This window comes from Mobula birostris, chromosome 8, assembly GCF_030028105.1.
Source record: "Mobula birostris isolate sMobBir1 chromosome 8, sMobBir1.hap1, whole genome shotgun sequence".
In the NCBI taxonomy this organism is placed as follows: domain Eukaryota; kingdom Metazoa; phylum Chordata; class Chondrichthyes; order Myliobatiformes; family Myliobatidae; genus Mobula; species Mobula birostris.
In genome coordinates this window covers 125,006,526-125,033,793 of record NC_092377.1, presented here as the reverse complement: position 1 = coordinate 125,033,793, position 27,268 = coordinate 125,006,526, and the positions used below count along the sequence as shown (strand labels likewise).

Genomic DNA, 27,268 nt, shown 5'->3' with positions numbered 1-27,268 from the left:
ATGTGCCTGGAGGCGGAGGAGGTTGGGGATGTCTAAAATGAATACTTTGCTTCAGTATTCACAAGTGAAAATAATCTTGATCAGGGTGAGGTCAAAATAGAACAGGCCTGTGTGCTGGACACTGTGGAGATTAAAGAAGAAGAATTGCTGGATCTTCTTAAAAACATCAAGATTGATAAATCCCCAGGGCCAGACGTGATATACCCCAGGCTGCTGTGGGAAGTGAGAGTAGAGATCGCTGGAGCAGTAACTATGATTTTTGAATCCTCTTTGGCTGCAGGGGAGGTGCCGGAGGATTGGAGAATGGCAAATGTAGTTCCTTTGTTTAAAAAAGGTAATAAGGAGAATCCTGGGAACTATAGACCGGTGAGTTTTACATCGGTGGTCTGCAAACTATTGGACACAATTCTTAAGGATAGGATCTATGATCATTTGGAGAAGTACAGTCTACTCAAGGTTAGTCAACATAGCTTTGTGAAGGGAAGATCTTGCCTCACAAGCCATATTGAGTTTTTTGAAGAGGTAACAAAAGAAATTGATGAGGGAAGGGTGGTAGATGTGGTATACCTGGATTTTAGCAAGGCATTTCACAAGGTCCCTCACGAAAGACTAATCCAGAAAGTCATGAGGCATGGGATTAGTGGAACCTTGGCTGTTTGGATAAAAAATTGGCTTCAAGGAAGAAAGCAGAGGGTAGTAGTGGAAGGAAAGTATTCTGCCTGGAGGTCGGTGACTAGTGGAGTGCCACAGGGATCCGTCCTGGGACCCCTGCTGTTTATGATTTTTATAAATAACCTGGATGAAGAAGCTGAAGGATGGGTGAGTAATTTGTGGATGACATGAAGATTGGAGGAGTTGTGGATGGAGTTGTAGGTTGTCGAAGGTTACAAGAGGATATAGACAGGATGCAGAGTTGGGCAGAAAAGTGGCAGATGGAGTTCAATCCGGAAAAGTATGAGGTGATGCATTCTGGAAGGACAAACCAGAAGATTGAGTACAGGGTTAATGGTCGGTTACTTAAGAGTGTGGAGGAACAGAGGGACCTTGGGGTTCAAATCCATACATCCCTCAAGGTCGCTGCACAGGTTGATAGGGTAGTTAAGAAGGCCTATGGGATGCCAGGCTTCATTAATAGGGGAATTGAGTTCAAGAGTAGAGAGGTCATGTTGCAACTCTACAAATCTCTGGTGAGACCACACTTAGAGTATTGTGTTCAATTCTGGTCACCTCATTATAGGAGTGGTGCCCCACACAGTCTTCCAATCTGTGCCTTGTAAGGCATGAAAATGCCCGACGCAGGCCTCCTGTGGTCTAAGTCGATGTTCCCTCCCTCCCCCTCCCCTCATTATAGGAAGGATTTGGAAGTTATGGAGAGGGTGCAAAGGAGATTTACCAGGATGTTGCCTGGATTGGAAAACAAGTCATACGAGGTAAGGTTAGCAGAGCTGGGACTTCTCTCTTTGGAGCATAGAAGAATGAGAGGGGACTTGATAGAGGTCTACAAGATTATGAGGGGCATAGCTGTCCGGGTTGTTAGCAGCACAGTGAGGGCCCCTTCCACCTAGGAGAGAGAGAGAGTCTTTGTTTAATGTTTTTTTACACATACCCGGTGTCCTGGTTGGAATGCATGTATGGGGGCATCTCCAACAGGGGCCTGTGCTTGACTCATCCTCTCATACAGTTCAGCCGCTGTTTTACATATAGCCTGTGCATAGGCCAGAGTTTGCTCATCATTCCATATCAGAGCCAATTTTTCGGCAGATACTGGAGGTCTGGCCACTGTGGTCATTGGGCGTCCCATGAGGGCTTCATGAGCCGTCACTCCTGTAGCTCTATTATTCCTATTTCACATAGCGTACAAAACTATGGCAAGAGCTTCTGGCCACGACAAGCTATTGTCCTGACACACCTTGGATCAGCATTCTTCAATCCCCCATTCACCCTTTCCACTATCCCTGAGACTGAGGTTGGTAGGGAGTATGCAATCTCTATTGAAACCCCATGGCCTGCACTAAATCCTTCACTATCCTGCCAGTAAGGCGAGTCCCTCGGCCACTGTTTATTCTCATGAGTGTTCCATATCTAGGTATTATTTCCTTCCACAGTATCTTTAACACCGTCCAAGCATCATCTTTTCATGTGGGGTAGGCTTCCACCCATTGGGTGAACATGTCCACAATTACTAATATATACTTATATCCCGAGGACAGGGGCATATGTACAAGATCAATTTGCAAATTTTCAAAGGACGTTTTAACATAGAACATAGGCCCACAAAGTTGTGCCGACCCTCAAACCCTGCCTCCCATATAACAGCCCATCTTAAATGTAGGCATTGGAGGTGGTCGTACCTAGCTACCCCTGGTCCTTGGTTGTTTTGCTGACAAATCCAACAGGATCCAGTGGTTTTCTGTATAGTTGGCGTTATGCCCGGTGCATACCACAGTTGATCAATTGCATCTCCTTTGCCCGTGTGTGCTTGTGTATGCACTAGGCGACACAGGGGGAAAATTTTCGGAGATAGCACTCGCCCATCTGGGTGAAACCAAAATCCATCCTTATAGTGGCATAGTGCCTTCTCCCATGTCCGTTTTACCTGTAGACTGGAGTTCTACTGTGCTATCTGCAACTTGGAGGACTCTAAAACCGGGATGGAAGGGTTAATTGAGGTGCGGAGAGCTTGCAAAACTAGTTTCTGTGCAGCTACCACCTTTTTGGCCACTTGGTCAGCGCGGGCATTCCCCTGGGAAATTTCATCTGTTGCATTGGAATGTGCTTTGCACTTAATAACCGTTAGTTGCTTGGGCAACTGAATTGCCACGAGCAAGTTTAACACTAGTTGGGAATGTTTGAAGAACTTTCCCGCGGATGTAATAAAACCCCTATTCTTCCATATTTGGCCAAAATCATGAACGACGCCAAAGGCATAGCGAGAGTCCGTATATATATTGGCTGTCTGATCCTTAGCTAGTATACATGCCCCGGGTTAGGGCGGAGAGTTCTGCCACCTGTGTTGAAGTGCCCTGAGGCAACGTATAGGCCTCCATTGTCTGTTACGGATCCACCACGGCACAGCCGGCAAGGAGTAGGTCATCTCTTGGCTTATGTGAAGACCCATCAGTAAAAAGGATCAAGTCCGGATTTGGCAAAGGGTCCGTTGGCAGATCCACTCTAGGGGAGGTGGAGTGCTGCACCACAGCAATGCAGTCATGCTCGTCTTCCTCGGCGGGTTCCGGAACTAAAGTAGCAGAATTGACTGCGGGTGATCGGCGTTACGTACAGTTGTGGTGTGATAGCAAAATCACTTCGTGTCCTGTGCGTCGAGAGGCGGTAAAATGCAGTGTCGCGGCTGGGTTTAAGAGTAGCATAACATCATGAAGCACTCGCACTTCACAAGGGTAGTCGAGAACCAGCTGCAAAGACTTCTTGACAATAATGGCTGTTGCTGCCACTGTGCGGAGACATGCAGGCATTCCCAAGACTACTGTGGGGAGGGCTGTAGAGTAGTAAGCGACTGTTCTCTTTCCTCTGGGTGAGAACTCCTATGGCGAACCCTCCCCTTTCGCAGACGTGTAACTGGAAAGGGCGCTCATAGCTGGGGACCCGCAAAGCTGGTGCTGTAGTTACAGCGGATTTCAAAATTTGGAATGCGTTTTCTCTCTCCGAGGTCCACTCTACTTGCGCTGGCGCTTCTTTTGCCGTGGCGGCATGGAGAACTGCATCATGCAGACGGCAGTAGTGTATCCATTGCTGACAATAGCCGACCATCCCCAGGAAGGAAGAAACCGCTTTCTTTGTTTTAAGCGGTGGTATCCGTAGGATGGCCTGTATTCGATCCGGTCCAACTTCTCGAGTTCCAGCTTTTAGAGCAAGTCCAAGATACTGCACTTGTGGCTGACAAAATTGTGACTTAGTTCTAGCCACTCTAAGACCCCGGGCGGCTAGGAACTGGAGTAGGGTTAATGAGTCTCTCACACGGTCTGCAAGGATAGACGACGCCACCACAAGGTCGTTAGCGTATTGTATCGTGTCGAATTTCCTCCCTGGGGCCACTTGTCTCAGTCGTGTTTAACAGCAGCGGCGTACACGGCCGGACTTCCAGTATACTCATGGGGCAGTCGAGTCCAGGTGTACGGTTGCCCCTTGTACGTGAAGGCGATCAGATACTGGCTATCCAGGTGGAGGGGAATAGAAAAGAAGGTGGAACACAAGTCAACCACGGTGTAGACAGTAGCTTCAGATGGAATGGATGAGAGAATCATATTAACTTCAGGTACCACTGGGACTATGGGAATTACAATGTTGTTTACAGCTCTTAAATCTTGCACAAAGCGCCACTCACTAGGCTGTCCAGCTTTGGGTATAGACAGTATTGGTGTGTTACAGGGGCTGACAGTAGTCTTGAGAACCCCCTTGTTGGAGCCGACAGTCTATGACCAGGGCTCTTCCTTCTTCTGCCTCAGGGGTCAGTTGATACTGTCTGACACATGGTAATACAGCATTCTTTTTTAGCTTGACACAGTGGTCTTTTGCAGTAAGTACCCGGACTACGTGCATCTTGTGAAGGGCCCACAAGTCTGCATTTACTATTTCCACTGCTAAGGGGCCCACAGAGCCTGGGGTGGCTCAGGTAGTTGCTGTCATTGGAGCTCAGTTGGGGGGTCCTCCAGCTGGTGGGAGACTCCCGGAAGAAATACTCTTCCTTCTTCAGGCCCATACCATTCGAAATCCCCAATACGGTCAATAATGGGGGCAGATTGTAACCGCTTAATTATAGGGCCTATCTGTTTCGCCTGATAGGGGGGCCGCATGGCAAGGGTCAAATGAGGTACTGAGTCACGTCCCAGGCGGAACAAAGGTTGCTGCTCTGTGGTCAGGTGTACCGGGGTACCCAGTCCTTCTTTCCCAAAGTAGAGATAAAGTTCGGGATGTATCTTCGTTTTCTGCCCTTGATGAGTGCCCGTCTTCTCTTGGTATTCAGGATCATCTTCCGTTGCATACCAGGCAGTAAAGTGTAAACGGGAGTGGTATTGTACTACTTGCATTAAGTCCCACATAGCTTCAACGTGGGCCAATGGCGTCAACTTCTCAAGTTCTTGCCTTAATCGGCACATCTTAACAGTATAGGGTTTGCCTTTGAATTTCCAACAGTATAATATCGGTTCGAGTTTAGCTTCAGGGGTAAGGAGCAAGGACGTTAACTGATGTGTCCAGGGCGAGGGTTCTTCCATATGCATGCCCAGAGGGGTGCAGTAAATAGTGTCTCCTAGTTTACACAGAGCCTGGTGTCCCAACATGGGCAGGGGAATATTTTCAGATACTATCAAATTTTCTTCTATACGACTGCCTCCCAGAGACAAAGTGAGCTTCTTTGATAGGGGTCCTGACAGGGGTTACCGGCTACTCCCACGGTTACTACTCTGTTCTGACTTAGGGGTAATCCCAGGGAGGGAGGTACAAAGGACAGGGTAGCGCCAATATCTACCTAGGCTCGCAGATTTGAGTGTCTCCTGTCCTAAGGGTTACCATGGATTGCATTTCGGAGTCTTGGGAAAGTGATATAACTGCTCCCTGCACCACCACCTCCCCTGGGCCCCCCTATTCTTGTGGAAAAAGGGTTGCTATAAGTGAAGGAGGTTACTCCTCTTTCATTTTGTTCATTCAGTTCTGCCGGTTGTCTGTAGGGAGCACTTTGGCACTCCCTTGCCCAAAGTCCCTTCCTTCCACATTTTCGGCGTATGCCCTGGGACTTATCCCTTCTTTGTCCCCAAGTCTATCCCCCTCTTCCGCTTCCACTTCCTTGTTCCTGTCGGTAAAATTGTGTCTTATGTGTCTTGGGGCCATCCCAAGGGCTGACAAAGAGTCCCTCCCACTACATGTTTACCAATGTAGTAACTATCTCTGGCCAGGACAGCCTGCCAGTTGAAATTTCACATTTTGAAGGTTTGCGTTTGTTGGGGCAGCATTCAATTGAGCAGAGTCTGGATGGCCAATGGTCCATTTCCTTCTAAAGGAACCCTGGCATACTCTTCCCAAGTATTTCTGAATCGAGCTAAAAAGAATCAGGGGCTCCCTCATTTTTTTCCTTGTAGACATCTAGTAACTTCCTCTGAGTCCCCATATTGCTGTGCTGCCCTCATGATAGCTTCCCTCCCGTTATGTTGTAACAAATGTCCCAAGTTAGCGTTAAACAGAGAGTAAGAGGTGGAAAATTTCTTAAGTGCATTTCTTTTAATGCTAGGAGCATTATAAGAAAGGTGGAAGAGCTTAAAGTATGGATTGATACCTGGAAGTATGATGTGGTAGCTATTACTGAAACATGGTTACAGGAGGGGTGTGATTGGCAAATAAATATTCCTGGATTTAATTGCTTCAGGTGTGATAGAAACCGAATGACAAGAGGAGGAGGTGTTGCATTCCTTGTCAGAGAAAATACTACAGCGGTGCTCTGGCAGGATAGATTAGAGGGCTCATCTAGGAGGGCTATTTGGGTGGAATTGAGGAATGGGAAAGGTGTATTAACACTTATGGGGGTGTATTATAGACCACCAAATGTGGAGCGAGAATTGGAGGAGCAAATATATCAGGCGATAGCAGATATTTGCAGTAAGCACAGGGTTGTGAATGTGGGAGATTTTAATTTTCCACACATAGACTGGGAAGTCCATACTGTAAAAGGGCTGGATGGTTTGGAGTTTGTAAAATGTGTGCAGGATAGTTTTTTGCAGCAATACATAGAGGTACCAACTAGAGAAGGGACAGTGTTGGATCTTCTGTTAGGGAGTGAGATTGGTCAAGTGACGGAGGTTTGTGTTGGGGAGAACACCGGATCCAGTGATGACAATGCCATTAATTTCAATATAATTATAGAGAAGGATAGGTCTGGACCCAGGGTTGAGATTTTTGATTGGAGAAAGGCTGACTTTGAAGAGATGCTAAAGGATTTAGAAGGAGTGGATTGGGACAATTTGTTTTATGGGAAGGATGTAATAGAGAAATGGAGGTCACTTAAAGGTGAAAATTTGTGGGTACAGTTAATTCCTGTTAGTTTGAAAGGAAAGGTTAAAAGTTTGAGAGAGCCATGGTGTTCAAGGAATATTGGAAACTTGGTTCAGAAAAAGAGAGATATCTGCAATAAATATAGGCAGCATGGAGTAAATGAGGTGCTCGAGGAACATAAAGAATATAAAAAGAATCTTAAGAAATAAATTAGAAAAGCTAAAAGAAGATATGTTTGCTTTGGCAAGTAAGGTGAAAATGAATCCCAAGGGTTTCTACAGTTATATTAATAGCAAAAAAGATAGTGAGGGATAAAATTGGTCCCTTAGAGAATCAGAGAGGACAGCTATGTGTGGAGCCAAAAGAGATGGGGGAGATTTTGAACAATTTCTTTTCTTCGGTGTTCACTGGAGAAGGATATTGAATTGTGTCAGATAATGGAAACAGGTAGGGAAGTTATGGAAACTATGATGATTAAAGAAGAGGAAGTACTGGCACTTTTAAGGATTATAAAAGTTGATAAGTCTCCGGGTCTGGACAAGACATTCCTGAGGACCTTGAGGGAAATTAGTGTGGAAATAGCAGGGGCTCTGACAGAAATATTTCAAATGTCATTAGAAACGGGGATGGTGCCGGAGGATTGGCGTATTGCTCAGGTTGTTGCATTGTTTAAAAAAGGTTCTAAGAGTAAAACAAGCAATTATCGGCCTGTGATTTGACGTCAGTGGTGGGTAAATTGATAGAAAATATTCTGAGAGATGGTATATATAATTGTCTGGATAGACAGGGTCTGGTTCCGGAACAGTCAACATGGATTTGTGCGTGGAAGATCATGTTTGACAAATCTTATTGAATTTTTTGAAGAGGTTACGAGGAAAATTAATGAGGTTAAAGTGGTGGATGTTGTCTATATGGACTTTAGTAAAGCCTTTGACGAGGTTCCACAAGGAAGGTTCAATTGTTAGGTATTAATATTGAAGTAGTAAAATGGATTCAGCAGTGGCTGGATTGGAGACGCCAGAGAGTGGTGGTGGAAAACTGTTTGTCAGATCGTAGGCTAGTGGTGTGCCTCAGGGATCTGTACTGGGTCTAACATTGTTTGTCATATACATTAATGATCTGCATGATGGGGTGATAAATTGGATTAGTAAGTATGCAGATGATACTAAGATTCGTGGAGTTGTGGATAATGAAGTCTTTTTTCAAAGCTTGCAAAGAGATTTAGGCCAGTTAGAAGAGTGGGCTGAAAGATGGCAGAGGGAATTTAATGCTGATAAATGTGAGGTGCTACATTTTGGTAGGACTAATCAAAAATATGACATACATGGTAAATGGTAGCGCATTGAAGAATGCAATAGAACAGAGGGATCTAGGAATAATGGTGCATAGTTCCCTGAAGGTGGAATCTCACGTGGATAGGGTGGTGAAGAAAGCTTTTGGTATACTGGCCTTTATAAATCAGAGCATTGAGTATAGGAGTTGGGAAGTAATGTTGAAATTGTACAAGGCGTTGTTAAGGCCAAGTTTGGAGCATTGTGTACAGTTCTGGTCACCGAATTATAAGAAAGATATCAACAAAATAGAGAGAGTACAGAGAAGATTTACTAGAATGTTACCTGGGTTTCATCACCTAAGTTACAGGGAAAGTTTGAGCAAGTTGGGTCTTTATTCTTTGCAGCATAGAAGTCTGAGGGGGGACTTGATAGAGGTATTTAAAATTATGAGAGGGGCAGATAGAGTTGACGTGGATAGGCTTTTTCCATTGAGAGTGAGGGAGATTCAAACAAGAGGACATGAGTTGAGAGTTAAAGGGCAAAAGTTTAGGGGTATCATGAGGGGGAACTTCTTTACTCAGAGTGTGGTAGCTGTGTGGAATGAGCTTCCAGCAGAAGTGGTTGAGGTAGGTTCGATGTTGTCATTTAAAGTTAAATTGGATAGCTATATGGACAGGAAAGGAATAGAGGGTTATGGGCTCAGTGCAGGTCGGTGGAAGGGCCAAGGTGGCTTGTTTCCGTTCTGTAATTGCTATATGGTTATGTGGTTAAGGATTCATTGCCGTCCTGATCATTATTTTGACACTAATCTCAATTTTCTTTGGGTGGGACCTGCAATGCATCCTTCAGAGCGGCCCAGGAACTGCCATAGGCACACATGGGTAAGGTTCGTAAGTCGGCCGGGACAGATTTATAAATTTTACACATTTTCTCTAACCAACTGAGGAAGGCAGTAGGTCTTTTTACTGGGTTCGGTGCCTCCGCTACCATGGCCTTTGCCTCTGCAGGGGTCCACGCCTTCAATATTGCCGTTTCCCCAATCATTATTTTTGGTGCTTGCTGAACTGTGTGAGCGGACGACTCGGGAAAGATAGGAGAGGGTAAGCGGTATTGGGTTTAGCTTCTAGTTCGCATTCCAGTTCCTAACTGTTGTTCTCCCTGATTCCCCGCCCCCCCCCCCACCCCGTCACCCCCTGTTCTGGTTCAGCAGTGCCGCTTGGGCTGTACATGGTTATTCTGCTGGCGCCATGCAACAACCATTTCTATAACCTTGACCATCATTTAGTCTGGTCCGATATTAGGACCATAATCTTTCGTACTTTGGGATACCATTTGGGGCATCTGGGGGTATGATGGTACGGGGCCGGTCTCGTGGGAGAGGGTGGCGGAGCGGTTGGTGGTGCCTTGCCTTGTTTCTCATTGGGGCCTGGTGTGATAGGAGGCTCTTCCTCCTTTTCTTTCTTTCTCTTTTGTTAGGGGGTGGGTGCCTCTTTGCCACCTCCATCCATTTCTCAAAACATCCCATCATATATTCAAAATCCCACTTAGGGTCCCCATTCCCATTCGCTACCTCATCCCACCAGGTCTGTATCAAAGGGATTTTAAAGCTTCCTCCATACGGCCAGTCTCCCTGCGACCAGCCGTTCAGGTCGCAACTAAAGTTACAGCATATCGGTCGTCACCTGTTTCCCGAATTACCGTGTCAGCTGGTGACCCGGGGGTACCAGGCGATCTCCTACCTTCTACCGAGCTTTCTTCACAGTTTTCATAAGTTTCTCCGTTTCCTTACTTACTTTCAAGGCCCCTTGCGATCTTGCCCGTCGGGGCGGGGCTGCAAGAGCCGCAGAAACCGCTCGGCTGCAAGCACTTCCCATTGTCTGGAAAAGAACACAGTTACACCGCACTCTCGATTGTTCCCCCAAATGCTTATCTACAGCGCACACCAGTCTTTAGAATTTCCTCAGCAGTCCTTCCGTTCCTTTATTTTCTGTCTATCTGTCTGTATCTTGTTTTACGGCGGTTGGCATCCAGCTTAATGGTGCATTACCGCCACCCTCTGCTCCAGAACGTGCACTAGACATACATTCTAAATCCCTTCACCCAATCTCACACACACACACACACACACACACACACACACACACACACACCTACACTTCACCCTCCCATCTTTGACCATCCTAGTATCCTATTCCTGCTTATTCATCATATTCTATAAAAAAACCCTGTACCCCTTAAAAATGCTAAAAATACCCGGACTTGTGCTCTCTCATCCATGCCCAGCAACCCTTTTAATGTGAATTCCTGCATCCCCAACTCCCTTAATTTATTTCTCATCATCTCTCTCTGTATCCCATACTTCCTGCAACTCAGAACTACATGTTCTACTGACTCCTCTTCCTGACATTCCTCACACAATCCTGCCTGGTGTTTCCCTAACATTTTCAATGTTTTGTTTAATGCACAATGCCCCAGCCTTAACCTAGTCCACACAGTTTCCTCTCTTCTGTTTCCATTACCTACCCTAGTAACTGCAACACTCTTTTGTATTTGATATAAATGCCTCCCTTTCCCCTCCCTGTCCCATCTTTCTTGCCATATTCGGTTGACTTTTTCCCAGATTATGCACTTAACCCCTGCTTCACTGATACTAATGTGCATTTCCACATTTTCTTTCTTTAACGCCCTCTTTGCCAACTCATCCACCCTCTCATTCCCCTTTACCCCTACATGTGCTGGAACCCATAGAAATTTTACCTGACCTCCCTGACTTGCAATCCTTGTAACTAACTGAAGGACTTCCTAAAGTACATCTTGCCGACTGTTTGTGTGAAAAGACCTTAAACTCGCTAGAACGGAGGATGAATCTGAACATATCAATGCTTTGACTTGTCTGGCTTTCTGCACCCATTGCAACGCAACCAACACTGCCAGCATCTCCATTGTAAACACTCCTAACTTATTAGATGTTCTTCTGCTGATTCCAATTTCCTTTATTTTCTTAATGGTAGCTACCCTTTTAAATTCTAGCCCCCCCCCCACCCCCGCTTACAGCTGGGACGTCTGAAATGGCCGTCCCCCTTGCAGGTAGGACGCTGGTGCCTTCCCGAACTTGGAAAGTTTCTTTTTCCGCTCAGGTTCTTTTTTGGAATCCTGCAAGCTCGTGTCCGTTCAAAGGCTTCCCCTCCAACTTGAGAGGTGACAGGAGGCTAAGAATATCGCATCCTCATTGCTAATTGTTGCGGAAAAAGTACTCGGACCTAGAGGGAAGTTACTTCAGAAAATCTTTATTAATGCATGATATCATGGAGAGCCCAAGAACTCAATAATGGAGTCCTGGAACTCTGCTTAACAATAGAGTACCCTTTTATTTATGCCCCAACAGTACATGACAAGAAGCACTTATAGCTGTAAGGAGGAACTTAGGCTGCAATTTTACAGAATAGCAAAGTAGCACAATATGCCCTTGAACGGTTATTCATTAATAACGGTTATACCATAGGGGATGAGAAGATGGCCGTGCGATGCAGCGCGCGCAGCCGCACCGAAATGGTATCGTATTTGTAAGTAGGTACCGTGCACAATCCTGATTTGATGGAGACAGATGTGAGAAGCACGGAGGAACATCTGGAGAAACTTTCGAAATGCCCACTTCCCTGCTGTTGCTACTGTGCCATAGAGAAACTCCGGAGGGGAAGGCCCCAAATCCTCGGCTTTGCCTATTGCTTGTTGCCGGGGCGGGGTCGAAGCACTTGGCAGAGGTGGTGCTTGGTGCTCAGTGTCGGAGACTCAAAGTTTTCGGATGGACTCAAGAGTCGTCTGTGGTCGGGTGCTTCCAGGGTGCTGCAAGTTTGCGGTGCTGAAAGCTCATGGCAGGGAGAGTTTTTCTTCCTTCTACTGTCTGCGTGAGATGATGGGACTTTCGAGAGACTTTGAGACTTTTTTTTACCGTGCCCATGGTCTGTTCTTTAACAAATTACGGTATTGCTTTACACTGTTGTAACTATATGTTATAATTATGTGCTTTTTGTCAGTTTTTCAGTCTTGGTTTGTCTTGTGTTTCTGTGATATCATTCTGGAGGAACACTATCATTTCTTAATGCATGCATTACTAAATGACAATAACAGAGAACTGCATGCCCTCATAACCTAATCTAATCTAATACATTTACTTAAATGTTAGTTCCCAGAGAAGTATATCAGACTTGCTCAACTGCAGACATGATAACTCTCAGAACAAAGAAGCACAGAGATAGTTACTTCCGCGTTTCGTCTTCAAAACATATTTCAGTCACACAGTGTACATTAGTCACAGATAAATGATTATAGCCTTTGAATTCACACTCTTAATAAAATCATTAACCCCTTAACGTCCGTCACAAGGTCATAGCATTTTTCTTCCACAAGGGGTAAGTGCCAAGAGGGAGATTGAACGAATGGACAAGGGAATCATGGAGGGAGCAATTCCTGTGGAAAGGGGAGAGTGAGGGTGGAGGTGTTAAGTGGTAGGAAGCTGGATGAAGTTGCAGAGGCTGATCAGCTGGATGCAGAGATCCAAGAGGTGGTGGGTAAGGACAATAGGAACTATCTCTGATAAGGCAGCAGGAAGATGGGATGAGGGTGGATGAGGACAGCATCAACGGTGGAGGAAGGGAACCCTTATTCTTTGCAGAAGGAGGACATCACTGATGTTTTGGAAAGGAAAAAAAATGTCCTGGGAACAGATGAGGCAGGGACTGATGGAGACAGAAGATTGGGACTATAAGCAGAGGTTGGACAAACTTGGATTGTTTTATCTGGAATGTTGGAGACTGAAGAGAGACATGAATAAAGTTTATAAAATTAAGAGACTTTCCCAGTGTCTAAATGTCTCCTATGAGAGAACATTGACTTAATGTGAGAGAGGGTCAGTTCAAAGAAGATGTGCTGGGCATATTTTTCACAGAGACTGGGGGGGTGGGGGTCGTGTGCCTGGAATGTGCTGCCAGGGGTGGACATGTGATAGAAGTGTTTAAAAGGCTCTAAGTTAGGCACATTAATGTGCAGAGAATAAAGGGTTGAGTACATTGTGTACTCAATGTTAGAGATTAGTTAGGCATTAATTACTGGTTTAATTTGAATGCAAAACTTCTGAAGCCAAAGGGCCTGTTGCTATGCTGTACAGTGTATGTTCTACATCCAGGTTAACTTTCTTGCCCTTCCCTTAAATCTACATTCTCTAGTGTTGTCTCCTCTTGATAATGGCAGAGGGTCAGAAAGAGACCATTCAGCCCATCAAATCTGCTGAGGGCTGGACCTGTTGCATTTAAGTCTGACGATCCAGACCTGCATAAGAAAACGAGGTATGATTTACAGAGGGTTATGTCAAGAGGCAGATGAGCTCAATGCTTTCTATGCAAGTTTTGCAAGGAGGCATCAAACTGCAGCCATGAGGATCCCTGCAGCATCTGATGACCCTGTGGTCTCTTGTCTTGCAGGCCAACACCAGATTGTCTTCCAAGAAGGTGAACCCTCGCAAGTCAGCAAAGCAGTAGGGCCCAATGAAGTACCTGGTAAGGCTCTGAAAACCTGTGCCAAGCAAATGGCAATGGTATTCAGAGACAGTTTCAATCTCTCAGTGCTACAGTTGAAAATTCCCACCTACTTCGAAAGGGCATGAATTCTGCCTGTGCCCAAGAAGCGCAGCGTGAGCTGCCTCAATGACTGTCGTCCAGTAGCGCTCACATATGGTGATGAAATACCTTGACATATTGGTTATGGCTAGAATCAATACCAGAGAGGACCTGGACTCACTGCAATCTGCCTATTACCACAATAGGTCTACAGCAGGAATGCTCTCAATGGCTCTTCACGCAGCCGTGGATCACCTGGACAATACAAATACCTGTGTCCGGAGGCTGATTATTGACCATAGGTCAGCATTTAACATCATCATTCCTACAGTCCTGATTGAAAAGCTACAGAACCTGGGTCTCTGTCCCTCCCTCTGCAACTGCATCCTAACCAGAGGATCACAATTTGTGCAGACTGGAAATAACATCTCCACCTCACTGACAATCAACACTGGTGCACCTGAGTGATGTGTGCTTAGCCCACTGCTCTGCTCCCTCTCCACCCATGGCTATGTGGCTAGGCACAGTCAAATGCCATCTATAAATTTACTGAAGATACAATCATTGTTGGCAGAATCTCAGATGGTGATGAGAGGGCGTACAGGAGCAAGATATACCAGCTGGTTGAGTGGTGTCACTGCAACAACCTTGCACTCAGCATCAGCAACATGAAAGAGCTGATTGTGGAGTTGAAGAAGGGTAGGATGACGGAACACACATGAATCCTCATAGAAGGATCAGAGGTGCAGAGAGTGAGCAGTTTTAAGTTCCTGAGTATCAATATCTCTGAGGACCTAACCTGGAAGTGACATATTGATGCAGGTATAAAGTAGGCAAGACAGTGGCTATATTTGATTAGGAGTTTGAGGAGATTTGGTTTGTCAACTAAAACACTCGAAAACTTCCATGGAGAGCAGCTGACTGGCTGCATCCCATCCGGTCTGGGGTGATTTCTGCACAAGACTGAAGCAGGTTGCAGGAACTTGTAAAACTAGTCAGCTCCATCATGGGTACTAGCCTCCGTAGTATCCAAGACATCTTCAAGGAGAGATGGCTTAGGAAGATGGCATCCATCATTAAAGATTCCCACCATCCCACCACCATACCCTCTTCACTCTGTTACCATCAGGAAAGAAGGATAGAAGCCAGAAGGCACACACTCAGGCATTTGGGAATGGCTTCTTCCCCTCTGCCATCTGATTTCTAAATGGACATTGAGCCCATGGAAACAACCCTACTACTTTTTTTTTGCACTGCTAATCTTGACTATTTAATAGACATATATATTTTTAATGGAACTCAGTTTTCTTTTCTCTATATTTATTTATCATGTATTTCATTGTACTGGTGTTGAAAGTTAACAAATTTCACAACATATTCTGGTGATATTTAATCTGATTCTGATCTCTGTCAACCAACACCACCTATGAACATGGATCCTTCAAACACCAAGAACAGGCTCACAGCTGCCAATTAACCCAGTTTTCCCCACTCCGCATGACTTCTTTGGAGATGGGGGAGGAATCTGGAAGTCTCCGGGAAAATATCAAGGGAGCCGGGGGAAATGTGCAAACTCCACCCACACATAGTTACAATAACCCTCAGTTCTACTTCTCCCCACCCAACAACCCCCACCCCACACACACATACGCATTTAATTCCTCTGACATTCCATTTACTGAGTGCGTGTCATCTTTTATCTACACATAAATACTGGGAGAGGCAATTCACAGCTGCCAATTAACCCAACCACTCCACACGTCTTGTTTTAGGGTGTGGGAGGAAAGCACGACTCATAAAGAATATGCAAGACCACACACACATCCAACATTAGCAAATATGACCAACTCAGTTGGTTGCCTTGGTCAGCATGAACATGTTAGACCGGAGGGTCTGTTTCTGTACTGAGTGACACTGGCCAGAACTGAGAGAGAACTTACTTCCCATTATACTACCGGCCTTTGGGGCCATAATGAAGATCCTTCAGGGCTTCCTTCATTGCTTCTTCCTCTCAGTTTTCACCAGTGTCAGCCATTTAAGTCCCGAGTGGAGACTCAGGAATACTGTCAACTCAGATGTAGAAGGATTCTTCATTACTGTCCCATAACAGTTTTGTTGGACCAGTCAGGGTTATTAGTCCCAAGCTGAACCAGGAGGATGGGTGGGCTACTCTTAGTCTGACCTCTTTGACCTGTTAGCATGGGTGACCCTAACAAGAGACAGAGCATAAAGCTCTGACTTCAGCCTAGCTCTTTGGGTCACTGAGGCACGCAAGCCTCCAAAGCACGACAAGGTTGTGGATGAGAGAGGAAGTGGCCAGTAGGAGGAGGGAGGTGGGACAGGAGCCTGAGATGATTGCTGAATGAGGAGGGGTGAAAGATAACATGCTTTTCTTGGGAATGGGCCAGAACATGCAAGTAGATTGGGAAAATCAGGTCAGCACTGGATCTCAAGAGAGAGAATTTGTAGAATGTCTGTGAGATGGCTTTTTAGAACAGCTTGTTGTTGAGCCTACTAGGGGATCGGCTGTACTGGATTGGGTATTGTGTAATGAACCGGAGGTGATTGGAGAGATTGAGGTGAAGGAACCCTTAGGAGACAGTGATCATAACATGATTTAGTTCACTGTGAAATTAGAAAAAGAGAAGCTGAAATCTGATGTGTCGGTATTTCGGTGGAGTAAAGGAAATTACAGTGGCATGAGAGAGGAACTGGCCAAAGTTGACTGGAAAGAGACACTGGCGGGAAAGACAGCAGAGCAGCAGTGGCTGGGGTTTATGCGACAAATGAGGAATGTGCAAAACAGGTATATTCCAAAAAAGAAGAAATTTTCGAGTGGAAAAAGGATGCAACCGTGGTTGACAAGAGAGGTCAAAGCCAAAGTTAAAGCAAAAGAGAGGGCATACAAGGAAACAAAAATTAGTGGGAAGAGAGAGGATTGGGAAATTTTTAAAACCTTACCAAAGGAAACCAAGAAGGTCACTAAGAGAGAAAAGATTAACTATGAAAGGAAGCTAGCAAATAATATCGAAGAGGATACTAAAAGCTTTTTCAAGTATATAACGAGTAAAAGACAGGTGAGAGTAGATATAGGACCGATAGAAAATGATGCTGGAGAAATTGTAATGGGAGATGAGGAGATGGCAGAGGAACTGAACAAGTATTTTGCATCAGTCTTCACTGAGGAAGACAGCAGGATACTGGACACTCAAGGGTGGCAGGGAAGAGAAGTGTGCGCAGCCACAATTACGACAGAGAAAGTACTCAGGAAGCTGAATAGGCTCAAGGTAGATAAATCTCCTGGACCAGATGGAATGCACCCTCGTGTTCTGAAGGAAGTAGCTGTGGAGACTGCGGAGGTATTAGCGATGATCTTCCAAAAGTCGATAGATTCTGGCATGGTTCTGGAGGACTGGAAGATTACAAATGTCACTCCGCTATTTAAGAAGGGGGCAAGGAAGCAAAAAGGAAATTATAGACCTGTTAGCTTGACATCCGTGGTTGGGAAGTTGTTGGATTCGATTGTCAAGGATGAGGTTACAGAGTACCTGGAGGCATATGACAAGATAGGCGGAACTCAGCATGGATCCCTTAAAGGAAAATCCTGCCTGACAAACCTATTACAATTTTTTGAGGAAATTACCAGTAGGCTAGACAAGGGAGATGCAGTGGATGTTGTATATTTGGATTTTCAGAAGGCCTTTGACAAGGTGCCACACATGAGGCTACTTAACAAGATAAGAGCCCATGGAATTACGGGAAAGTTACATACGTGGATAGAGCGTTGGCTGATTGGCAGGAAACAGAGAGTGGGAAAAAGCCGGTTCCCAGTGGTGTTCCGCAAGGATCAGTTTTGGGGCCGCTTCTTTTTACATTGTACGTCAATGAATTAGATTATGGAGTAGATGGCTTTGTGGCTAAGTTTGCTGACGATACGAAGATAGGTGGAGGGGCCGGTAGTGCTGAGGAAACGGGGAGTCTGCAGCGAGACTTGGATAGATTGGAAGAATGGGCAGAGATGTGGCAAATGAAGTACAATGTTGGAAAGTGTATGGTTATGCACTTTGGCAGAAAAAATAAACGTGCAGACTATTATTTAAATGGGGAAAGAATTCAAAGTTCTGAGATGCAACGGGACTTGGGAGTCCTCGTACAGGATACCCTTAAAGTTAACCTCCAGGTTGAGTCAGTAGTGAAGAAGGCGAATGCAATGTTGGCATTCATTTCTAGAGGAATAGAGTATAGGAGCAGGGATGTGATGTTGAGGCTCTATAAGGCACTGGTGAGACCTCACTTGGAGTACTGTGGGCAGTTTTGGTCTCCTTTAAGAAAGGATGTGCTGACGTTGGAGAGGGTACAGAGAAGATCCACGAGAATGATTCTGGGAATGAGAGGGATAACATATGAGGAACGTTTGTCCGCTCTTGGACTGTATTCCTTGGAGTTTAGAAGAATGAGGGGAGACGTCATAGAAACATTTCGAATGTTAAAAGGCATGGACAGAGTGGATGTGGCAAAGCTGTTTCCCATGATGGGGGAGTCTAGTACGAGAGGGCATGACTTAAGGATTGAAGGGCGCCCTTTCAGAACAGAAATGCAAAGAATTGTTTTACTCAGAGGGTGGTGAATCTTTGGAATTTGTTGCCACGGGCAGCAGTGGAGGCCAAGTCATTGGGTGTATTTAAGACAGAGATTGATAGGTATCTGAGTAGCCAGGGCATCAAAGGTTATGGTGAGAAGGCAGGGGAGTGGGACTAAATAGGAGAAAATGGTTCAGCTCATGATAAAATGGTGCAGCAGACTCGATGGGCCGAATGGCCTACTTCTGCTCCTTTGTCTTATGGTCTTATGGTCTTAACATCACTACAAGAGTAACTTGGGGCAGCATCCTGGACCCAGCCATCTTCAGCTGTCTCATTAGTGACCTTCCTCCCGTCATGAGGTCAGAACTGTAGATGTTTGCTGATCACTGTATGAGGTTCATCCCATCCATGTCTGTGCTCCTGTCATGGTCCAGTCAGTGAAGCCCGTATTCCGGTTCATGGTCCGGTCCATCGATCCTTGCTCCAGGTTATCCTGTCTACCCTGTTTCTGTCCTTGTTGAGCTCTAATTGAGACAGTTGATGCTCGTTGGGGTTGGCTGCATAAATACCTTCAGAGACCAGGGTGTGGCTGCTGGATTGTTCTTGTCCTTTCTCCTTGTATCCCTTCCTCAGCCTTCTGTTTCCTCGCCTGAAGCCCTGCCTTGTCTTGCTGGTAACTCTCGCCTCACCTTGCCTGAAGTTCTCGTTTTGCCTTGCATTGCCTGAAGCCCTGCCTTGTCTTGCCGGTAACTCTCACCTTGCCTGAAGTTCTCGTTTTGTCTTGCATTGCCTGAAGCCTTGCCTGGTCTTGCTGGTAACTCTTGCCTCGTCTCGCCTTCAGTCTTGTCCTGGAGCCACCCCGTTCCTAGCTCCCTTCCTGTCCCTTGCCTCCACGGAGTAAGTCAGGCTGTCTTGCCATTACCTGCGGCTGGTTCTGTCGCTACCTGACCCTTGCCCCCGTTGGGTAAGCCAGGCCATATTGCGGTTACCTATGGTTAGTTCTGTCCCTACCTGTCCCTTGCCTCCATCAGGTAAGCCAGGCCGTCTTGCTGTTACCTACAGTTGGTCGTGTCCCTTCCCGTCCCTTGCCTCCGTTGGGTGGTGATCCACGCCTTGCCCAGGAGTACCGCACCCTGCCCAGGAGTAGCCTCCAGTCTCCAGCCAAGCCTCTAGCCTCTGGCCTCAAGCCTGAAGACTCTAGCCTCCTGCCCCCTGCCAAGCCTCGTCTCTAGTCTCTAGCCTCAAGCCTGAAGACTCCAGCCTCCTGCCTCCTGCCAAGACTCGCCTCTAGTCTCTAGCCTCAAGCCTGAAGACTCCAGCCTCCTGCCCCCTGCCAAGCCTTGCCTCTAGTCTCTAGCCTCAAGCCTGAAGACTCCAGCCTCCTACCCCCTGCCAAACCTCGCCTCTAGTCTCTAGCCTCAAGCCTGAAGACTCCAGCCTCCTGCCTCCTGCCAAGCTTCGCCTTTAATCTTCGCCTCAAACCTGAAGACTCCAGCCTCCAGCCTCCCGCCAAGTCTCGCCTCTAGTCTCTAGCCTCAAGCCTGAAGACCAGCCTCGTCCTGCCTGCCAGCCAAGCCTCGTCCTTGCCTAGTTCTGGGTTCTGAGCCAGAGGCAAGACTCAGGTACTGGGTTCTTGTCCAGTCTCTGGCTCGGAGTCCAAGCCCAGGCTCCTAGCTCTCTTGTCCAGTCCTGTTCTGGGTTCCTGGTTTTCGTGTCCATGTCCCTGCTCTCACCCTGTATCCTAGTCCTGTCCCTAGTACTTCAGTTTCTGTGTCTTGCACTTGGGTTCGTTCCCAGCCACCACCTTATGACAGCTTCTGGGTCTGAATCTTGCTGGATCAGCAAAGGGAACGAGCTTCACATCCGCACTGTCCTGAATCTGAATCATGTTTATCATTATCTACATCCATTGTGAAATTTGTTGTTTTGTGACAGCAGTTCACTGTAATTAATAAAATTTATATAAATTACACCAATAAATAATTAGTGGAAAGTAAAAGGAATAATGATGTAGTGTTCATGGGTTTATGGATCATTCAGAACTCTGATCATGGAGGGGAAGAAGCTGTTCTTAAAACATTGAGCGTGTGTCTTTGGGCTCCTGTACCGCCTCCCCAGTGGTAGTAATGAGAAGAGGGCTTATTCTGGATGGTGAGGGTCCTTAATGTTGTATGCCAACTTCTTGAGGCACCACTTCCTGAGGATATCCTCGAGGATGGGGAGGATTGTGTCTGTGATGGTGGGGAGGGTTGTGTCCATGTTGATGGGGAGGGTTGTGTCCATGATGGCGGGGAGGGGTGTGTCCGTGATGGTGGGGAGGATTGTGTCCGTGATGGAGCTGGATGATTCTACAACCCTCTGCAGTCTCTTGTGATTCTGTGCATTGGAGTATCTATACCGGACAGTGAAGCAGCCAGTCAGAATGTTCTGCACCAGACATTTTGTTATTTCACACTTATTTAGAGTTAGGGTGTGGGACAGGCCCTTCCAGCCCAATGAGCCACACCACCCAGCAACCCCCCTATTGAAAACCAGTCTAATCACAGGATAGTTTATCAACAAATAACCAGGTACATCTTTGGAATGTGGGAAGGAACTGGAGCACCCGGAGGAAACCCACGCGGTTATGGGGTGAACATACAAACTCCTTACAGACGCAGCCCATTCCGACACCCCGAGTGGAATTAGCATGAGGCTAACTGTTATGCCACTGTGACATCCCAAACTTCGATATCTGCAGATGTTTGTAAGAGTCTTTGGTGACAGAGCCTATCTCCTCAAACTCCGAATGAAAGTTGTTGTTTACTCTTATTTGCACGATTTGATTGAGGAGTTTCAGTGGTCAACTGACTCAGCAGCTGTGGCCTGCAACCATCGGGTTCCTGGACCGGTGTCACTCACCTCAGTGGCTCTGTGGCTGTGGACTCGCCGGTTTGATATTTAATGTTCTCTGTGTTATTTGTTTACTTTCTAATTGTGCAGTTTGTTTTTTTCCACACCAATTTCACACCATTGGGTGTGCGATGGCCTTAGTTGTGTTTTTTTTTCTTTAAACTGGTTCTATTGTGTTTCTCTGTTTAACGGCTGCCTGCAAGTAGACAAATCTCAAAGTTGTATAGTGTATACACACTTCAATAATACATGAGCTTTGAACTTTGAGGTTTGATTAGATCACCGTGCTGGACCCACAATATATTGTCTGAGATGTTGACACTCAGGAACATGTCCACTGACGTGTTGACACAAGTCCACTGCAGATTAAATCAGTCTAGAGAGGTTGCAGGCTTGAATGAATCAATGTGGCAAGATCCTGTTTCAATAGATTTCAATAGCTACATTTAATGTCAAAGAAATGTATAGAATATACATCTTGAAATTCTTTTTCTTCACAAACATCCACAAAAACAGAGGAGTGCCCCAAAGAATGAATGGCAGTAAAATGCTAGAACGCCAAAGGCCTCCCAGCTCCCCCCACAAGCAGCAGCAAGGCAATGACCACCCCTCCCCCAACAGCAAAAAAAGCATTAGCACCACCCCCCAACACCACACACTCAAGTGCGCAGCAAAGCATCAATAAAGACACAGACTTGCAGTACCCCAAAGGCTACTCGTTCATCTGGGGTATTTGACATACTGCAGGGTTTCTGTCTCTCTCTCTCTCCCTAATAAGGGAAAAAGAGGTGTCCCCATTTCACAGGGAGAGGGGAGACATAACAAAACAACTCACTGATTCATGGTGTTAAAAGTCTGTTTTATCGCTTTTTCAGAGCTCTGTACCCGTTGTTCATCCACGGCGCATCAGTCAGCAGCGGTGGCACCACCAGCCTTGAATCAGCCCACCTCCAGAGCCACGAAAATCCAGCGCCCTGAAGGTGCACATGTCTTCTAGTCTGCGTCCTTGGCATATCAGAAAGTGGTTGGTCATGAGGCCCTGTGAACAGGTCCCATTCCTGCAAAGAACCGAAGTCAGAGTGTAACTCCAGGTCAGGGTCTTCAAAAGAACCTGAAAGGGGGAAAAGGAGATATCAAAGATAGAAATAAAGCTGTTTCTGAAGATGCAAGCAAAGGATTCGCCATTTACAGTTACTGTTCTATAGATTTTCTAAGTATGCCTGCAGAAAAAGAATCTCAGAGTTGTAGGTGGTGAAATGTATGTACTCTGAAAGTAAACTTTACTTTGAACTTTCAAATCCACCTTCCTCCCCACCCTTCCCCCTTCCTTGTTTGTGGATCATCATTGCAAATTCCAGACCTGCTGGACGGGGGAATGCGGAAAGAGGGTGGTTCCTTGGAAATGTGATGGCGGAGGAATATTGTTGAGTAGGGGAGTGATTTAAGGTACTGAAAGTGTATGTAGACTTGTTTACCACCACAGGAGATGGAAAATATGAAGCAGAGTCAGCAGAGCAGAGAGTATCCCCACCCATGATCAAACTACGCATGTTCATCTGTATCTGTCAAGTTGAGAGTGTAACAGAAACAGCCCTTCTGTCATCTCACTTCCACACTGCCTTCCAACCCAGCCGCACGTCTCTGTGACTGTAACCACCAGGAGGGGGATTTCCGAGAGTCCTCTCACACAGAGGAAGTACTCCCCACCCTACCCCCAATCCATATAACGCCTCCGGATTAAAGCCCACAGCAGGATTAAAGCCAACATTTCTCGCCTCCGTTTGCCCGAATCAACTCAGGAAGAGGTGATTCTGATCTAAGGCTGCAGGTGAGAGACGTGACAGTTGGGGTTCAGGGGAGGCACGATTAGGATTGGGGTGAGGGGAGAGGTGGGGAGACTCTGTAACTAATTTAACTCTGGCTTCTATTGGTACTTGCAAAATTACCTCATCATCGACACGGATTTAGGAAAGGGAAGCCAAGTTCAGCAAAATTTCTTGGAGTTTTCTGTTTGGCGTTTTCACAGACAGAATTGTGGAAGGGCGAACAGTAGTGGTTGGAGTGTACAAGGCTTAAAATCAAATGATCGTTAAGCAGAATTACTTTACTTTTACTTTATTTTACTTTACTTTATTAGAACACGCAGAAGGCGTGTGTTTGGGGATTAATGGACAGAGAACATTGTTGTGCTTGTATTAGATGCGGGATCGAACAGGACCACTTCACGAGTTACACCCGGGAGGATCGTCTGTCATATCCCCCAGCTTGCAGCTGATGTGATGCTGGGAGGGTGAGAGAATGATTTGTAGGGATCAAGAAAGGAGGGCAAAGGAAATCTGGTGGGAGGTAGCGAGGTCATCCCCAGAGAGAGAGAGAGAGAGAGTGTGAGAGAGAGAGAGAGAAACAAAAAGTAACACTGACATTTAATGGTGAGGGACGGTGAGTCACCAGAGTCCTGAGGTTTGGCTGTGACAGCAGACACAGAACATAGAATACAGAACAAAGAACACAGAACATAGAGCATCGAACATGACAACACACTACAGCCTTTCGTCCCACAATATAGTGCCATTATTTTAACTTACTCCATTATTATTGTAACTCTTCCCTCCAACATAAATAGCCCCCATTTCTCTTTTGTGTATTTAACTGTCTAAGACTCTCTGAAATGAAGCTAATGTATCTAACTCTACCACCACTCTGATGCTCTCCTAACACTCTATGAAAAAAACTTACTTCTTGCATCCTCTGATCACTTGAAAGCTATGCCCTCTTGTAATCACCATTGCTGCTTTGGAAAATAAACTGCTTGCTGTTCTCTGTGACTATGTATCTCATCATTTTATACAGCTCTCTCAAGTCACCTCTTATCCTTCATTACTCCAAAGAGAAAGCCTTTCCTCATTCAACCTTTCCTCATAAGACATGCTCTCTAATCCAGGCAGCATGCTTGTAAATCGAGACATGGCAACATCCTCATAAATATTTCCAGTTCAACAACATTGTTCCATTATCAGGGCAACCAAATCAGAACTCAATGCTCCAACAGAGGCCCAGCCTGCCCCATCCAGTCCTTCAAGTCCTGGCAATATTTTTGTAACCATTCTTCAGATTTTTAAGCTAATGATCGCACATTATATTGAACGGACAGGCAGACAGGTAGAGGTGCTCTGTTGGTTAAAAAAATGAAATCCTTAGAAAGAGGTAACATACGACTGGAAGATGGAGAAGCCTTGTGGGTAGAGGGAATAAACTACAAGAGTGAAAAGACCCCGGTGGGCCTCTGAACAGTAGCCAGGTTGTGGTACAAGTTACAAGAGGAGTTAGAAAAGGCATGTAAAAAGGCAAATGTTACAATAGTCATTGGGGATTTCAATATGCAGAAAAATTGGGAAAGTCAGGTTGGTGTTGGATCCCAAGAGAGAGAACTTATAGAATGCCTATGAAATGGCTTTTTAGGGCAACTCGTGGTTGACCTCACTAGGGAAAAGGCAATCCAGGACTGCAATGAACCAGATTTGATTAGGCAGCTTAAGGGAAAGCAGGGGTTCCCAATCTCCTCTATGCCATGGACCAGTAACATTAAGATGGTCCATGAAGAAGTATTCCACCTGGAGGATGAGGCAACCACGGCTGATGAGAAGTCAAAGACAGCATAAGAGCAAAAGAGAGAGCTCAAAGTTCAAAGTACATTTATTATCAGGGTATGTGAGCCATATATAGCCTTGAGATTCTTCTTGCAGGCAGCCACAAAATAAAGAATGACAATAGAACCCGTTTTTAAAACCCACACAACCAATGTGTGAAAAAAAACAAATAATACCAATAATAAAAACGTAAATAAGTAACACACAGGGCATTAACCGCAGAGCTCCTGAAAGTGAGTCCACCGCCACGAAGTCGGTTCAACCCTGTGCCGATGGTTACAGGCCACAGTCAGAGAGTCAGTTCAGCACTGAGCCGATGGTTACAGCCACTGCTACAGTCAATTCAGCTCTGTGCCGATGGTTACAGCCGCAGCCACGTAGTCAGTTCAGTGCTGAAGCAACTTGATCAAATTGCATAAATAGTGAAAACAAAGTAAACAAAAATACTTTGAAGACGAACTGCAGAGTCCCTGAATGCGAGCCCTGCCTGGAGCACTGAGGTGAGTGAACCTTGCCCAGGAGCTCGGTAGCTGCAGGGAAACACCTGCTCCCAAAACCCAAGACTCCTGAATGTCCCAGCAGACAGCAGCAGCGAGAAGACAGAGAGACCGGTCAAACGTAGGCAGGCAGCGCTGAATGTCTGTTCATTTTCTGCTCTCAACATCGACAGTTTAATTGAAGTGTCATAATTGAGCCGATGACGAGTTCATGCTCCACTATCAGGAAACAGAGTCCCTCCCGCATTTTGTGTGTTGCTCTGGATTTCCAGCATCTGCAGAATCTCGTTTGTTTGTATTAGAGGACGTCTGGACTTGTCAGCACCGAGGGAGCCGAGGGTTATCCAGGGAAGCATTTCAGCCCAAAATACTCTGTCTAAATCATTATTGATGAGCAGTGCCGGTCACTCAATTACTGGAAGGGTGTGGAGGCTTCGGAGAGGGTGGAGAAGAGGTGCATCAGGATTAGAGAGTTTGAGCTGTAAGACAAGGTTGGACAAATTGGGCTGTTTTCTCCGGAGTCTGAGGATAGACTTGGCGGTTTATATTAGAATGACTATAGCATTCCAAATCTAGAGAACAGGTACATGGAGGGGCAGGGCTGGAGGAAAATGGACTTAATGTAGGAAATTGGGACTAGTTGGGTGGGCATGGACAGGTTTGGCTGAGGGGTCTGTACCTGTGCTTCATTGCCTTATGACACAGCAGAGGTTCACGTCCCAATTCGGGATTTCTCAGGAACTCAGACTCCCTCCTCATCCTCTTCCCACAATGCTTCCTCCTTCCTCTTCACCTTCCCTCCCGCAGTGCTTCCTCCTCGCCACCCCTCCCGCAGTTATAAAACTCTGGTTCGGCCACATCTGGAGAATTGCCTTCAGTTGTGATCACCCCGTTACTGAGAGGAAAATGAAGCACTTCACACTTATCTGGGTTCAACTCCTTCTGTCATTTGTACCAAGATACAGTGAAAAGTTTATTTTGCAGATAGGACAAGGTAAAACAATAACAGAATGCAGAATAAAGCGAATCAGCTACAGAGAAAGTGCAGTGCAGGCAAACAAAACAGTTTGTTCATTCATTCATTATGTGCCATGTCATATGACATAGGCAATCATGGTCTTTCCATGAATGTGGTAGAAATGGTTAAAACTGGTGTATGATAGGATACTTGACCATTCTGGAACAGCTGGGTTTAAGACTGCTGATGCGTGTCAAGAGTAACCTTGGATGATAAGTGCAGTATCAGGAACTCCAATTAATAAGATACTAGGCCCCTGGAACCAGGAGGGGGAATGCGTCTGGGGGTAAATTATGAGTCCTGATAACAGGAAGCAAGAAGAACTGTTAGCCGCGCTGAGAGATAATTGACATGTCTTACAAGCAATTGATCATGTACTGGCAGTGGGATGCCAAACAAGGTTATGTGAAGTTGTTTGTCTTGCTGTATAAATATGAGCAGTTTTGGTGGTGGTGGAGACTGCTGCAGACTCTCCATGATATCATGTTAAAAATGAAACAAAGTCACTCTGGGTGTTCTTAGTTAGTGTTTCCATGACAATGACTATGGTTGCTCTTGGCAAACTTTTCTACAGGAAGTAGTTTGCCATTGCCTTCTTCTGGGCAGTGTCTTTACAAGACTGGAGAGCTCAGCCATTTTCAATACTCGTCAGAGGATGTGCCCATCGTCAGTGGTCACAGGACTAGAATTGTGATACTCCTCAGCTGCTCTTATGGCCATCCACCGTCTCCTCCCGTGGTTTCAGC

The 27,268-nt window shown here is 45.9% G+C and overlaps 2 protein-coding genes across 3 annotated transcripts in view; both read left to right on the top strand.

The window, feature by feature from the left end:
- The window catches only part of LOC140202052 (myelin-associated glycoprotein-like), a 565,622-nt gene that overhangs the window by 306,926 nt on the left and 231,428 nt on the right, over positions 1-27,268 (top strand).
- vwa11 (von Willebrand factor A domain containing 11) overlaps positions 22,970-27,268 on the top strand; it is a 38,103-nt gene continuing 33,804 nt past the window's right edge. For both annotated transcript variants that reach the window (XM_072266122.1, XM_072266121.1), the window contains exon 1: positions 22,970-23,188. The gene's annotated coding sequence lies outside the window, so the exon portion shown is untranslated. The remainder of the gene's footprint in view (positions 23,189-27,268) is intronic.